Below are 14,071 nucleotides of genomic sequence, written 5' to 3'. Positions count from 1 at the left end.
TCTGAGCAGGACTCTTCAAGAAACCCTAGTGTGAGGACTTGATTTGCAACCTGAGAATGTCCCCGGGAATCAATTTGCCCAGGCTGCAATGCGCTGAGTGGACAGGAGAGGGCGCCCGTGTCAGTCCTTTAGCCTTTAGGTCCAGCGCCTGAGGATGCTGGCACCTGCGGCTGAGGGGCACTAGAGGGCTTCTCTGTAGTCCATCTGGGTGGGTCTCTGTATGCCTAGTAAAGCTTAATTTCTTCTTATTTTCATCCTCTCCTTCCTTTCTCCTCTTCCTCTTCTTTCCCTTCTCTACTCTTTCTTCATTTTTTTTTTTTTTTTTTTTTTTGCGGTATGCGGGCCTCTCACTGTTGTGGCCTCTCCCGTTGCGGAGCACAGGCTCCGGACGCGCAGGCTCAACAGCCATGGCTCACGGGCCCAGCCGCTCCGCGGCATGTGGGATCCTCCCAGACCGGGGCACGAACCCGTGTCCCCTGCATCGGCAGGCGGACTGTCAACCACTGCGCCACCAGGGAAGCCCCACTACTCTTTCTTCAAACCAAACATAACCGGAAGTTGATATTTTCTTCCTATGCTCCAGAGAAACACTTTGTTCACCCTTCTTTGTTCACCTGTCCTTGAGACTCCTTGGTCTACCCCAATGTTCTCGGCCTCCCAGGACGTGCTTCTGTCTCTAACTAGGGTCTTACACAGGCCCCTCACCTCCGTGGCCTCTCCCGTTGCGGAGCACAGGCTCCGGACGCGCAGGCTCAGCGGCCACGGCTCACGGGCCCAGCCGCCCCGCGGCATGTGGGATCTTCCCGGACCGGGGCACGAACCCATGTCCCCTGCATCGGCAGGCGGACTCTCAACCACTGCGCCACCAGGGAAGCCCTGTCTAATTAATTTATAGAGGCTCTTTTGATAAGAAAATTAGCAAATCTTTTTTCCAGTATCGTCATTTGACTTTGTTTATTGTGAGATTTGTTTGGGTTTTTTTTGCCATGTAAAAACTTTTCCTTTTTTTTTTTGCGTTTAGTCAAATCTATTCATCTTTTCTTTTATGACCTTTAGGTTTTGTGGTATCCTTAGAAAGACTATCCCTTTCTAGATTACAAATGATTTCTCTCACGTTTTCTTCTAGTAATTTTATTTTTTTATTTTTTGTTTTTCATCACCTTTATTGAATAGTGAAAGGAAAATTATCTAAGGACTCTGAGGACAAAAGGGCTTCCATCATTGTCGAGGAAACACAGAGATGGTACTATAACAGCATTTGTCCACTGAAGGTCTCAGCAGAAATCTTGGGGCTCCTTGACAGCCTAGGTTCTTACAGGTCACTGAGTGTCAGATCTTCTGTCACCAGAAACTCAAAGAAAGAATGAGATAATCTTCTAGTAATTTTATAGTCTTATTTGTGTGTGTGTTTCAGTCTTTGATGGATCAGGAATTTATTTTGGGTGTTAGGTGTGAGGTAGGGATCCATCTTCCCCCAGCTGCCCAAAGGCCACTGACCTTATTGACTTAAAAAACTTTACAAGGACAGTAACCGTTCTGCCAAAAAGAGCTGACTCAAAACTTGGCAGGGAAAGGAGAAGGGAGATGCATGCAAGGCTGAGAATTCCAAAAAAGTTGAAATGATGAGGGGAGAGATCTCCCAAAAGACCCTGGAGTACACGGGAGGTCTGCACAACCACAGCAGTCTTTTCCCTTGGAGAGGATGGGGGAGGAGTCCTCACTTGGCTGCAAACTCTGGAGACTCAGTGCTGGGGCTCGGGATCAGGGCTCCCCAGAGAGCATCACAGGAAGGCGTCGCACCACTCTCACAGGCACCCGAAGCAGGCCCGGGACTGCTTGGCGTTGGCGCCGCGTGTGTCCTTCAGCCAATCCCGAAAGAGGTCTTCATCTTTCTTTAGCTCCAGAAACTAGCCAAGAACCACATAGGCCTTGTCAAAGCCCCTTTCCTCCAGCTTCTTGCCCAGGACTTTGCCAGTGCTGGCTAGGCTTCCCACTGGCTTTTTCCCCATGGGCTCTGCCACGAAATCTCAGTGCTTTTGGGAGGTTGTCATCTTTTAAATATTCTTTTTTTTTTTAATTTTATTTTATTTGGCCATACCACAAAGCATGCGGGATCTTAGTTCCCTGACCAAGGATCGAACTTGTGTGCCCTGCTTTGGGAGCGTGGAGTCTTAACCACTGGACCACCAGGGAAGTCCTGGGAAGTTGTCATCTTGTTCAGGCTTAATCCACAGCTCCAGTCCCCGTAACGGCTTCTTCCGCCACCCGACTCTCCCGCCGATACCTCAGCCCGCCCACTCTGGATCCATCTTATTTTCTTTCCTAGTTGTCCAGTTGTCCCAACAGCATTGATTGAATAAAGCGTCTTTTTATCACCAAGCTGATACGTTTTTATACCTCAGACTTTTCACTTTTGGTCTCATTCTTTCAATGTATCTCCTATGAGCATCTTCTCTATACCTGTGCTGAGTGCTGGGGACACAGGGGTGAAACAAACCCTGTCCCTGCCTTGTTTTATTCACCCTTATCTCATCCATGCATCCAGCACTCCCCAGAATCTTCTCTGTGCTGGGTCCTGTGCTGAGCAGCGGTGGGGACACAGCCCTGCCCTCATGGGTCTCACAGTTCAGAGGAGAGACAGGCCCTTCTCCAGACGATCCAGAGTGGTCAGTGGGTCAGTGCTGGGCTGGGGAAGCCTGGAGGGGACCGTAGCCAGTCTGTGGGTTTGGGGAGGGCTTTTGGGAGAAGGGGATATAGCAGAGCTCAAGGAGAAGTGAGCCAACGTGGAAAGACAGAGGCGCAGGTAACAGCATGTGCAAGGGTCAAGGTGTGAACGAGGGGAATCAGAAGAGGCTGGTGGGGCTGAAAGTGGCAAGAGGAGAGACTGGATGGCCATCCAAGGACAGATCGCACAGGGCCATGTTAATACATTTGGACTTGATCCTGAAGGCAGCAGGGACAATATGTCATGGCGACAAAAGAAATCAAGGACAGCGAGGAATTCATTTGCTGTATTATTTTTCAAAGAAAGTTGATTTCTGTTTATAAAAGTAACACCTGTTCAGTGCAGAAGATCTATCCAGCCTCTTTTCTGTGATGTTGGCGTCCTGTCATATATACACATTCACGGGTACACACTTCTTCTAGGAATTTCCCCCTCAGTGCTCCTTGAAACTCCTGTCTCTCAATATTTGTCACGAAGGGGCGACGACCCCACTCTGAACTCCTCCCTCAGCTCTTTACAAGTGACAGAATTCTAAGCTAATGGTCAGATGCATAAAAGCTCCGGAAGTATATAGCTTCAGACTCAGCTGGATTCAGGAACTCAGACAATTCCTGGAAGGCACAGTCCGATCCCTGGGCCCTGTGTTTCTCTGTGCTGTCTTCTTTCTCAGGCAGTCTCTCCCTTTGGGGATCAGATGGCCTCAGTAGCTCCGGGTTCACAACCCACTCACTAAGCAACACCAGAAGAAGGAGAGGGCCTCGTTCCAGAAATTCCAGGAAAAATCCCAGGGCTAAATGCCAGCGTCCAAACATGAGGGTAGGATCGGTTTTACCTGAACAGCATGAGGGAACATTGAGGAGAGGGCCTTCCTCAAAGGAGAGTCAGGGGAAGTTTCCAGAAAAAGAGAAGTGGCTGCAGATACCCACTTCACCAGGGCTTTAGAGGGAGAGAGAGGAGGGGTCTCTGTGTTCCTGAAGAGAGGAGAGGGGGCCTGGGAGCCACCGGGATGTCCTTGGCCTAGATCTTTCCCATCCCCCTGGATTACCAAGGTCACAGCTGATCAGAGCCCCTTTCTGTACCTCAGTGGAAGGTGTGACCTCACTCTCATCAACTCCAGCTAGGGCCACTGGGGTTTACTCTTGACCTTTGTGCATTGGCCACCAGCCCCAGGCAAGAGGGTCAGGCGTGTTTTCCGCATGGCGCCCACCCCCTTGGCTATTCCTGGAGTCCCCCTGGTTCCCACTCTGCAGCTTCCTGTCAGGTTGGGGAGAAGTTCTGGATATCCTCAGCTTATCCCCGCTCCCAGAGGGACTGGTGCATGCCATCCTAGTCTCTCCTAGTTCAGCTGCCTGCACCCTGTCCCCCCCCCAGACACACCCACCCATAGGTGCCTAGGTCTCCTTCCTGCTGACTCTGTCAGTTGCCTCTCAACCATCTGCTTCCGGCCTCTGGGCCTGCCCTGACTTGCTCCCCTCCAGGCCACCCCTCCCTCTTCCCTCTGTTCTTGCGGCTTCTGGCTTCTTTCTACCTGATTGCCAACTTAGTGGGGCTTGAGGGAAGAGCAGAGTATTTCATCTAAACAGGTTTGACCACAAATCCTGGGTCCAGGATTATTTGTTGAATTTTTGAAAAAAATTTTAATTATCTGTTTCATTTTTGGTTTTGTTTTTAAGTTCACATGGTTTAAGGTTCACAAGAGTATGTAGGAGAAACTCTCCCTCTACTTCTGTTCCCCAGGCACCCTGTTCTCCTCCACAGAGGCAACCACTATCGTGAGTATTTTCCAGAAAAAACAAAAAACAACTATGCATTTCCAAGCAGATACTGATATGCAACGCCACCCCCCCCCTTTTTTTCCCCATGAATATAATACACTGTGCTGGTCCTCACTGCTTTTCACTGACCATGTTATATGTTATCCTGGAGAGAATTATCTATCAGCACATAAAAAACTTCCCTACTCTCTATTTCAGCTGCCGACAGAATTATTGTAATTTATGAGACCATAGATAGTCCTGTAGGGTCTGTCCTGGCTTTTTTATTGTTGTCATAAACGATGCTGCAGGACTAACATGCCAGGCAAGCCTTTCACACCTGCGTGACTGAAATCTGTCATCCATCCCCAGAAGCAGAATTGCTGACTCAAGGGTGTGCAAAAGATTTCCACTGGCAGCCAGGAATGTTTGCGAGGGTCCATTTCCTCCCAGTCTTGCCACCTGGAGGCTATTTTTTTTTTACCTTTTTTCTCTGAGCTCAGTGTAGATTTACAGAAAAGTTGTAAAAATGGTACAGAGCTTCTACAGACCTTTCCCTCAGCTTCCTTCCATGATAGCATCTTATATAAACACAATACAGGGAGCAAACCCAGGGAATGAACACGAGTGCAGTGCGGGTAACGTAACCTCGCACGTCATTCGCATTTCACCAGTTCTTCCACCAAAGTCCTTATTCTGTCCCAGGATCTCATCCTGTGTGCTGAATTAGTTGTCATGTCTCTGTAGTCCCCTTTAACCTGGGATAGTTTCTCGGTCCGTCTTTGTCTTTCATGACCTTGACCCTTTTTTAAAAAAAAAATAAATTTCTTTATTTTTTATTTATTTTTGGCTGCTTTGGGTCTTCATTGCTGCGCACGGGCTTTCTTTAGCTGCAGTAAGTGGGGACTACTCTTTGTTGTGGTGCGCGGGCTTCTCTTGCTTCAGAGCACTGGCTCTAGGCACGTGGGCTTCAGTAGTTGTGGCACGTGGGCTTCAGTAGCTGTGGCTCTCGGGCTCTAGAGCACAGGCTCAGTAGGTGTGGCACATGGGCTTCGTTGCTCCGAGGCATGTGGGATCTTCCCAGACCAGGGCTCAAACCCGTGTCCCCTGTATTGGAAGGCGGATTCCTAACCACTGCGCCACCAGGGAAGCCCGACCTTGACCCTTTTGAAGAAAACTGGTTAGTTAATTTTGTAGGCTGTCCTTTGATCTGAGTTTGTCTGATGCTTTCTCATGATTGGAAAGAAGTTCCACATTTTTGGCAAACATACCGCAGAACCAGTGTTGTGTGCTTCTCTGTGCACCACATCAGGGGGTTCGTGATATCAGCCTGTCTGATTTCTGGTCATATTGACCTTGGTCACGTGGTCGAGGTGGTGTCTGCTAAGTTTGTCCAGTATAAACTCAGTATCTTTCCCTTTGCAGTTAATCTAATTTTGAAATGTATACAAATACCAAATCATTAGGTTGTACACCTGAAACTAATGTAATACTGTATGTTAATTATACCTCAATAAAACGTAAAATGAAATAAATCTCTTGGGGAAGACATTTTGAGACTATACAGATAGGCTGTTTCTCCTCAGACTTCTGCCCACGAATTTTATTTTATTTTATTTTATTTTAAACATCTTTATTGGAGTATAATTGCTTTACAGTGGTGTGTTAGTTTCTGCTTTATATGCCCACTAATTTTAGCATCATCTGTGGATCTCATCTGCAACAGTTATTATGGTGGTATTTGTCCCGTGTTGATTTTCTCTTTCCCTCTTTCCTTCTCCAGTTATTAATTGGAAATCTACTGCAGGAAGAACTGTCCCTTCTTCTTGGGGGCTGTTTTTACCAGTCATTTTGCAGTGAGGGAAAGGGGGGTTCACGGAGGATGTGGAGATTGGATCCAGGCCTGGCCTGTCTCCAGGCCTGTGGTCTTGGCATTCGCAGGAGGAAAGAGGACCTGCTGGGTATTGCTAACGGTGACCTCATCTCCCAGGCCTGGAGGAGCACACCCCCCTGTATTTTCTGTCCGGGTGAAAGCTTTTCAATTTTGAGATTCAGCAGCCCCAGCCCAGGGCTAATTATAACAACGACAATGGATGCCCTGTATGGAAACCTTCTTGATGGATATCACACACCCTATGGGTAAGGATTATTATTAAACCTTTTTATAAAGGAGGAAACTGAGGCTTGTACAGGGAGCATCGCTGGGCCTCCAGCCTTGGAACCCCTGAATCCCAGCACTAACTCTTTTTTTAAATAAATTTATTTATTTATTTATTTATTTATTTTTGGCTGCACTGGGTCTTTGTTGCTTTGCGCGGGCTTTCTCTAGTTGTGGTGAGCAGGGGCTACTGTTTGTTGCGGCTTCTCATTGCAGTGGCTCCTCTTATTGCAGAGCATGGGCTCTAGGCGCACGGTCTCCAGTAGCTGTGGCTCGCGGGCCCTAGAGCGCAGGCTCAGTAGTTGTGGCGCACGGGCCTAGTTGCTCCGCGGCATGTGGGATCTTCCTGGACCAGGGCTCAAACCCCTGACCCCTGCATTGGCAGGTGGATTCTTAACTACTGTGCCACCAGGGAAGCCCCTCCTCCTTCATTTCTGATTTTATTTGATTCCTCTCTCTCTTTTTTTTTTTTGTTGCTGAGTCTAGCTAAAGGTTTATCAATTTTGTTTACATTTTCAAAGAACCAGCTCTTGGTTTCATTGACCTTTTATATTGTCTTTTTTTTTTTTTTTTTTTTTTTTTTTGCGGTACGCGGGCCTCTCACTGTTGTGGCCTCTCCCGTTGCGGAGCACAGCCTCCGGACGTGCAGGCTCAGCGGCCGTGGCTCACGGGCCCAGCCGCCCCACGGCATGTGGGATCCTCCCGGACCAGGGCATGAACCTGTGTCCCCTGCATCAGCAGGCGGACTCTCAACCACTGTGCCACCAGGGAAGCCCTATATTGTCTTTTTAGTTTCTATTTCATTTATTTCTACTCTGGTCTTTGTTATTTCCTTCCTTCTACTAACTTTGGGCTTCATTTGTCCTTTTTCGGGAAGTTAGGTTGTTTATTTGACATTTTTTTTGTTTCTTGAGGTAGGTGTTTATCATGATGAACTTCCCTCTTAGAACTGCTTTTGCTGCATCCCATGAGGTTTGGTATGTTGTTATTTCATTTTCATTCATCTCATACTATTTTTTAAAATTTCTCTTTTGATCTCTTCATTGACCCACTGGTTGTGCAATACATGGTGTTTAATCTCCACATATTTGTGAATTTTCCGGTTTTCTTATAATTGATTTCTAGTTTCATATCAGTGGGGTCAGAAAAGATGCTTGATATGATTTCAGTCTTCTTAAATTTGTTAAGGCTTGTTTTGTGGCCTAACTTATAATCTATACTGGAGAACATTCCATGTGCACTTGAGAAGAATGTGTATTCTGTGGCTTTTGGGTGGAATATTTGGCTTGGACCCGTCTTCTAAGTGTATTTGTGTTTAAAAAATTACATTAATTACTAACGTTGTCAAAGGAGTATGAGTACTTAGTTTAAAGTCAAATATATCTATGATTTATGATAAAAAGAAGAAAACTGAACCTTTTCCACCTCAATTCGTATTCCCCACAGGTAAGCAGTTTAAATGTTTTAGCTGTTTTTTGGTATTTACCACCATATTTCTAAAGATTGTTTCCCCATTTTTTAATTTAATTTTATTTTTTTTAGCCATGCTGCATGGCATGCAGGATCTTAGTTCCCTGACCAGGGCTCAAACCCATGCCCCCTGCAGTGGAAGCGTGGAGTCTTAACCACTGGACCACCAGGGAAGTCCCTGTTTCCCCATTTTTTATTACCTGTTGACTTACTATGGAAGGTAAGGATTTAGTGCTTTTATTCTCCCCCTCCCATGTTTTAAAAAGCACTCACCTCTCCGTAGCTAACGTATTTAGCAGTTCAGTATTTAGCATCTCTGTCACAGCCCTTTCCTCATCCCAGGCTACATAAGTAGTAGGTATATAATAGGTAGTGTAGTTATGATGACTCACTGCTCACATTTGAATGATGGCCCATAGTAGGAACACGTTCCCTTTATTTTACAAGGAAGCAGCCATTGTGTGCATGAAGGTGTGTTTCCAGTATTGGGGGAGAGGCCCTTGGTCCTGTCTCATGTCCTTAAACTCCCGAGGCGCCTGGCCTCTCCCCCCCCCCCAACCCCCGCCGGCCCTGTCCTTGTCTTAGGAGCACAGTTTCCTGAGGAAACAGATACATTCCAGCCAAATGCAGTCTCATGTGCAGGAAAACACTTTCACAATATACACAGACCTCAGAAATATTGCCAGTTCTATTCCAAGGCCACCACGTAAAGCAAACCCCACAGTAAAGTGAACATCACAATAAGGCAGGTGACGAATTTTTGAGTGTGGTGATGAGTAGAGCCAGGTGAGAGGGAGCCATGCCAGGGGTCCACGGCTCCCTCCCAGGGACTTCCACAGATCAGCCCCCTCACTGAGTACCTGTTCTCTGCCCCATCCAGGGCTGGGGACACTGCAGCGACCAATTCAGCTCCAAATCCTAACTTCATGGGGCTCATAGTCCAGTTGGGGAGATAGACTTGTCACCACACAGTGATGGCCCAGAGTGGTCACAGCTAGGGCGGGGTTGCCCAGGAGTCTGGGGCTCAGGGAGGAGAGGATATCTGAGTTGGGATACTCTGTGGTATGGAGGATGGATCAAAGGGAATGAGACTGGAGATCCAGAGACCAGTGAGGAGGCTGAAAACTATTCTATGTAGCCCTAGGGCATAGAGCTCAGACCACTTGGTAGGACATATTTCCAGGAATAAAATTCTGCACAGGAGTCAGGAAGAGGATGCTAAATTAACATTTATTAAATTGAGCAATTTCTCTTTTAGTCTTTCATTGCCATTCTCCCAATCCTGCCAGTTGGGTATCCCCAGTTTACTGATGGGGAAACTGAGGTACAGCTTGCATATCCAGGAAATGACAGAGCCAAGATTTGAGTCCAGGTCTGTGTGACTCCACAGGCCTTGCTGCCGTTTATTAAGCCTGGCCCTGAGTGAAGAGTTTTTGCGTGAATTCATGTAGTCTTTTCAGCAGTACTATCCTGTAGGAGGGAGGGTCCTTATTTTGAAGATGAATGAAGGCTTAGAGAAGAATACTCCCTTGCCCGCAGCCAGATGGCCCAACTTGGACTCAGTGTCTCCTCCTCAGGTGCACAGGCAGAAGTGAAGGTAGCAGACCCACACACCTACAGTCAATTAATCCAAGACAAAGGAGGCAAGAATACACAATGGAGAACAAAACAGTCTCTTCAACAGGTGGTGCTGGGAAAACTGGACAGCCACATGTAGCACAGTCAGACTAGAACATTTCCTCACACCATATACAAAACTAAATTCAAAATGGTTTAAAGACCTAAATGTAACACCTGAAACCATAAAACTCCTAGAAGAAACACTCTTTGACATAAATCGTAACAACATTTTCTTGGACCAGTCTCCTAAGGCAAAAGAAATAAAAGCAAAAGTAGGACTTCCCTGGTGGCGCAGTGGTTAAGAATCCACATGCCAATGCAGGGGACACGGGTTCGATCTCTGGCCCAGGAAGATCCCACAAGCTGTGGAGCAACTAAGCCCATGTGCCTCAACTACTGAGCCTGCGCTCTAGAGCCCATGAGCCACAACTGCTGAGCCTGCATGCCACAACTACTGAAGCCTGCACTCCTAGAGCCCGTGCTCTGCAACAAGAGAGGCCACCGCAGTGAGAAGCCCACGCACCGCAACCAAGAGTAGCCCCCGCTCGCCACAACTAGAGAAAGCCTGCACACAGCAATGAAGACCCAACACAGCCAAAAATAAATAAATAAATAAAACAAAGAAAATTTTTAAAAATGAAATAAATGCAAAAGTAAATAAATGGGGTCTAATTAAACTTAAAATCTTTTGCTCAGCAAAGGAAACCATTGACAAAACCAAAAGACAACCTATGGAATGGGAGAAGGTATTTGCAAACAATGCAGCCGACAAGGGGTTAATATCCAAAATATATAAATGGCTCATACAACTCAATATTTTTTTTAAAAAGCCCAATCCAATCCAAAAATGGGCAGAAGGCTTGAATAGACATTTTTCCAAAGAAGGCATACAAATGGTTAACAGGCATATGAAAAGATGCTCAACATCAGTAATTATTAGAGAAATGCAAATCAAAACCACAATGAAGTATCACCTCACACCTGTCAGAATGGCTATCATTTTTTATATATAAATTTATTTTATTTATTTATTTTTGGCTGCATTGGTCTTTCGTTGCTGCACACGGGCTTTCTCTAGTTGCAGCGAGCAAGGGCTGCTCTTCGTTGCAGTGCACGTGCTTCTCATTGTGGTGGCTTGTTGCAAAGCACGAGCTCTAGGTGCACAGGCTTCCATAGTTGTAGCACACGAGCTCAGTAGTTGTGGCTCGTGGGCTCTAGAGCGCGGGCTCAGTAGTTGTGGTGCACAGGCTTAGTTGCTCCACGGCATATGGGATCTTCACAGACCAGGGATCGAACCCATATCCCCTGCATTGGCAGGTGGATTCTTAACCACTGCACCACCAGGGAAGTCCCCAGAATGGCTATCATTAAGAAATCTGTAAATAACAAGTATTGGAGATGATGTGGAGAAAAGGGAACCCTCTTACACTGTTGTGGGAATAAAATAGTATGAAAGTTCCTTAAAAAATTAAAAATACAGCTATAAATTATCCAGCAATTCTACTCTTAGGCACATATCTGGAAAAAACAAAAACACTAATTTGGAAAGATACATGCACTCCAGTGTTCATAGCAGCACTATTTACAATAGCCAAGACGTGGAAGCAACCCAAGTGCCCATCAACAGACGGTTGTGATTCTTCTGGGAAGAAGAGGGACCTCAGTCCTTGTCTTCTTTGAAGAAGGAATTCAGCACAGAGTCCAAGATTGTGAAACAGATAAAGCATTTAATACAAGCAAAGTACGTGTGGAAGAACACACGGGCAAACTTGGAGTGAGTTGCGTGCCAATAGGAAGGATTTAAGTTGCTTATATCGGGGCAGTCTTCCGGGTTGCCTCTGGCCAATCATCTCGCCTGTGTCCATATTTGGTCTGACTCAGGGTCCTTCCCGGTGGTGTGCATTTGCATCTCTCAGTGAAGGTGGATTCCAGCGTGAAGGTTTCTGGGAGGTTGGCAGGACAGATCCTGAGCTGGTGCCTCCTCCCTCCCTTTTTCCCTCCCCTAGACTGAGGACCTTCTCTGTGCATGTGTCAGGCCGGGAAATCCCCTTCACCACAAGCATGAGAAGAATGTAGTGGCTTTGGCTTTTACCCAGGCAAGGCCCAATACTCCTGATGGTATCTTATCTCAAAGTATCAGCAGGAGACCGCTTGGAGCTGTTCAGCCTGGGGCCTCATCTATCTCCTACCTCAGCTGGATTAAAAAGATATGAGATATATATGTATGTGTGTGTATATGTATAATGGAATATTACCTGGCCATAAAAAATAATGAAGTAGTGCCATTTGCAGCTTCATGGATGAACCTAGAGAATATTATGCTTACTGAAATCAGTCAGAAAGATAAATACAATATGATATCACCTATATGCAGAACCTAAAAAATAATACAAATGAATGTATATGCAAAACAGAAACAGACACACAGATACAGAAAACCAACTGTGGTTACCAAAGGGGAGAGGGAAGTGGGAAGGGACAAATTAGGGGTATGGAATTAACAGATACAAACTATATATAAAATAGGTAAGCAACAAGGATGTACTGTAGAGCACAGGGAATTATACACATTATCGTGTAATAAACTATAATGGAGTATTATCTATCACTATGCTGTTCACCTGAAACTAACACAAAATTGTAAATCAACATACTTCAGGAAAAAGTAGAAGTGAAGGTAGCAGTATGCCACGTGGTATGATGTTACAAGTTTCAGCAGGGTGGCTAAGGGCAGATAAACAGGTTAGGTGAGTCCTGCCCTTTCCTTGGCTAAAGCACCCTGTTAAATTCTCTCCCGCTTGGGAGGAGCAGCATTCTCAGAGACAGTAAACATCAAACTTTAGTTAAGATATAAACTTCGAAACAGACAACGTTTTGACAAAATTTGGATGCTTATCGTGACTAAATACGGTAAATTTGAGGAAACCTGAAGGGAAGATGAGCCGTTCATCCACTCATTAAACATTCCCCGAGTGCCTTCTGGATGCCAGGCGCTGGGCTGGGCATTTCTAGGAGCCTGCCCTTAAGGAGCTACAGTCTCGCCTCCAGGCAGTGATAAAAGAGTTTCCTTGAAGCAGGGAGAGGCCAGAGGCCTCAAGGATCTTAAAAACAGTGAAACCAACCTTTTTGGTGAAAGGTCAGACAAGGCTGGGTGAAGCATATTTCTATATCCATTTTAGAAGCAAGGAGTTCTGCATCCATATTCTTTTTTTTTTTAATTCAACCTAGAATAAACAGCATCATGATGAGGGAAGCCCAGGGAGCTCTGGGAACCTAGAGGACGTGTCTGACGCAGCCTAGGTATCAGAGAGGGCTTCCTAGAGGAAGGAACACTCCAGGTGAGACCTAAAAGATGAATTGGGGCACAGTGGGAAAAGAGGAGTGGGGGAATGGTATCCCAGGCAGAGGTGAATTTAGGTGTGAGACGGAAGGGAAGGCAGAACGGGCCTGGGCCCAGCCCTTGCAGAGCGCATGATCCAGCGGGGGAGACAGATCTGTCACCAGTGACACCCAAGATTGATCAGGGTTGGGATGTCGGAGCCCAGGGAGCTGAGGATGCCCAGAGTGGTCATCTGACCTAGTCCTGAAGAAGGAAATACCTGAGACGCACCTTGAAGAACAGCTAGGAGTTAGCAGGCATTTAGTAGAGGAAATCAACAAAGTCAAAAGATGGTTCTTTGAAAAGATTAATACTTACTCGAGGGGAAAAACACAAATTTCCATTAAAAGGGATGAAAAATGACACATTAATTCATTAATTCATCCTAATTCTAGGATGACAAGAGGATATTATGATCAATTTCAGCCAAAACATTTGGCAATGTAGAGGAAATGGACAATTTCCTTGAAAAACACAATTAACAATATTGACACAAGAAAAAATAGAGAATCTGAAATAGCCCTATATCTGTTAGAGACATTGAATCTATAATTTAAAACCTTCCCATAAAGAAAACCACAGGCTCAGACGGCTTCACTGGTAAATTCTTCCAAACATTTAAGAAAGAAATAATGTCATTACCCAAATTCTTCTAAATAATAGAGGAAGTGGGGGCTTCCCTGGTGGTGCAGTGGTTGAGAGTCCGCCTGCCGATGCGGGGGACACGGGTTCGTGCCCCGGTCCGGGAAGATCCCACATGCCGCGGAGCAGCTGGGCCCGTGAGCCAAGGCCGCTGGGCCTGTGCATCCGGAGCCTGTGCTCCGCAACGGGAGAGGCCACAGCAGTGAGAAGCCCGCTTACCACAAAATAAATAAATAAATAAATAATAGAGGAAGTGGAACACTTCCTTATTCATTTTATGAGTCCAGTAGAATACTGATACAACAACCTAACAAAGCCATTAC

The 14,071-nt window shown here is 46.1% G+C and overlaps 1 protein-coding gene and 1 pseudogene across 2 annotated transcripts in view; one reads left to right on the top strand and one right to left on the bottom strand.

Moving 5' to 3' along the window:
- Positions 1-14,071, top strand: part of OPA3 (outer mitochondrial membrane lipid metabolism regulator OPA3) — a 35,702-nt gene that overhangs the window by 10,296 nt on the left and 11,335 nt on the right. The gene's annotated exons all lie outside the window — the stretch shown is intronic.
- LOC308605965 (barrier-to-autointegration factor-like) lies at positions 1,503-2,051 on the bottom strand (annotated as a pseudogene). The gene has a single exon. The product of its transcript is annotated as a barrier-to-autointegration factor-like (transcript).

The sequence above is a fragment of the Mesoplodon bidens genome, assembly GCF_964165515.1.
Source record: "Mesoplodon bidens genome assembly, chromosome: 18".
NCBI classification, from domain to species: Eukaryota; Metazoa; Chordata; class Mammalia; order Artiodactyla; family Ziphiidae; genus Mesoplodon; species Mesoplodon bidens.
Note: the sequence above shows the minus strand (reverse complement) of the source record. Positions and strands in the feature narration are given on the sequence as shown.